Below are 2,259 nucleotides of genomic sequence, written 5' to 3'. Positions count from 1 at the left end.
TGGAGACAGGGCAGGTGGAATGTAGAAATGAAAAGTGTGCCACTAAGAGATTATTAATGTGTACCAAAGAAAGTAAAGCTATGTTTAACCTGGAGGAAAGTGCAGTGAACACAAGTAAAGAGAAACACTTTAAAATAAGAAGTCAATGGAACTGAGGAAGTTTTTTAAAAAGTTTAATTCCAGTATGGTTAATATACAGCATTATATTAGTTTCATGTGTGTAATGTAGTGATTCAACAGTTCCATACATTACTCAGTGCTTATCATGGTAAGTGTACTTTCAATCCCCTTCACCTATTTTAGGCACCCCACCCAAGCACCTCCCCTCTGGTAACTGTCATTTTGTTCTCTATAGTTAAGAGTCTGTCTCTTTTTTCTTTTGCTTGCTTGTTTTGTTTCTTAAATTCCACATGTAAGTGAAATCATAAGGTATTTGACTTTCTCTGACTGACCTATTTCACTTAGCTTTATACTCTCTAGATCCATCCATGTTGTTGCAAATGGCAAGATTTCATTCTTTTTTTATGGCTGAGTAATATTCTACTATGTGTGTGTGTATCACATCTTCTTTATCCATTCATCTAGGAATAGACACTTGGGCTCCTTCCATATTTCGGTGATTGTAAATAATGCTGCAGTAAACATAGGGGCACATATAGCTTTTCAAATTAGTGTTTTTGTTTTCTTTATGTAAATACCCAGTAGTGAAATTACTGGATCATATGGTAATTCCATTTTATTTATTTATTTATTTATTTATTTATTTATTTATTTATTTTTAAGATTTTATTTATTTATTTGACACAGATAGAGAGCGAGAGCAGGAACACAAGCAGGGGGAGTGGGTGAGGGAGAAGCAGGCTTCCTGCTGAACAGGGAGCCTGATGCGGGGCTCGATCCCAGGACCCTGGGATCATGACCTGAGCCGAAGGCAGATGCTTATTGACTGAGCCACCCAGGTGCCCCTATTTTTATTTTTTTAAAGATTTTATTTATTTATTCATGAGACAGAGAGAGAGAGAGAGAGAGAGAGGTAGAGGCAGAGGGAGAAGCAGGCTCCCCAAGGAGCAGGGAGCCCGATGCAGGACTCGATCCCAGGACCCCGTGATCATGACCTGAGCTGAAGGCAGACACTTAACTGACTGAGCCACCCAGGCGCCCTATTTTTAATTTTTTTGAGGCAGATAAAGGTTTGCTTTATTGAGTAACTGATCTGTGTAATTGCTGAGGCCACTGTGCACAGACAAAAGAGTGGTCTCTTCCTCCTTGGATAGAGTCTTGATGATTTCCTCCTCCTTGGCCTGGAGCAGCTCTTCACGGTGCTTGTATGCTTCCTCGGTCTTAGATCTGTGGGCCAGAAGCTTCTTGTGTGCCTTGTCTGCCTCAGTTCGTGGATGTGTTTGATGAAAATACGCTTGTTTTTCAACAGGTTACCCTTCACTTTCGGGTACAGGCTGTGATACATGGGGTGGTAAATCTTCTTAGATTCGAGGTATTAACTGAGCAGCCACACAGAATTCTCATCCTCCTCATCCAGGTCATCTTCTCAGGCATTTGAGCCTTGGTAGTACCTTTTCTCTTACCGATGCCCATATGCCTACCCTTGGGGCAGGCCAAGGTGATTTTCTGGTGCTTGAGCCTGGGAATGAATAGTCACAGTCTTCTGGATGATCAGCCCATCCTTGATCAGTTTCTGGATCTACTGATGGGAGTTGGCATTGGTGATTTCACTGGGGTCCAAACAGACCTTCTTTTTGCCACAGCGGAGGACACTGGAAGCAAGCCTCTTCTGAAGCCTAAGTATACTTATGGCTGCCGCCATATTGATAAAAGGAAAGTATTTTTAACTTTTTGAGGAGCCTCCATACTGTTTTCCACAGTGGCTGTACCAGTTTGCATTCCTACCAACAGTGCAAGAGGGTTCCTTTTTCTCCACATCCTTGCCCCATACTTGTTGTTTCCTGTGTTTTTGATTTTAGCTATTCTGACAGGTATGAGGTGATATCTCATTGTGGTTTTGATTTGCACTTCCCTGGTGATGAGTGATGTTGAACATCTTTTCATGTATCTATTGGCCATCTGTATTTCTTCTTTGGAGAAATACCTGTTCATGTCTTCATATTTTTAAATTGAGTTATTTGTTTTTTGGGTGTTGAGTTGTATCACTTCTTTTTATATTTTGGATCCTAACCCTTTATCAAACATATCATTTGCAAATATCTTCTCACATTCCGTAGGTTGTCTTTTAGTTTTGTTGAT

At 40.6% G+C, this 2,259-nt stretch overlaps 1 pseudogene; it reads right to left on the bottom strand.

The window, feature by feature from the left end:
* Positions 1-1,166: 1,166 nt before the first annotated feature.
* On the bottom strand, positions 1,167-1,822 carry LOC116632023 (annotated as a pseudogene).
* Between the last annotated feature and the right edge of the window lie 437 nt (positions 1,823-2,259).

Source organism: Phoca vitulina, unplaced genomic scaffold (genome assembly GCF_004348235.1).
Source record: "Phoca vitulina isolate PV1807 unplaced genomic scaffold, GSC_HSeal_1.0 scaffold6, whole genome shotgun sequence".
Lineage (NCBI taxonomy): Eukaryota > Metazoa > Chordata > Mammalia > Carnivora > Phocidae > Phoca > Phoca vitulina.
The sequence above is the reverse complement of the archived record's forward strand: the minus strand, read 5'-3'. Positions and strand labels throughout refer to the sequence as shown.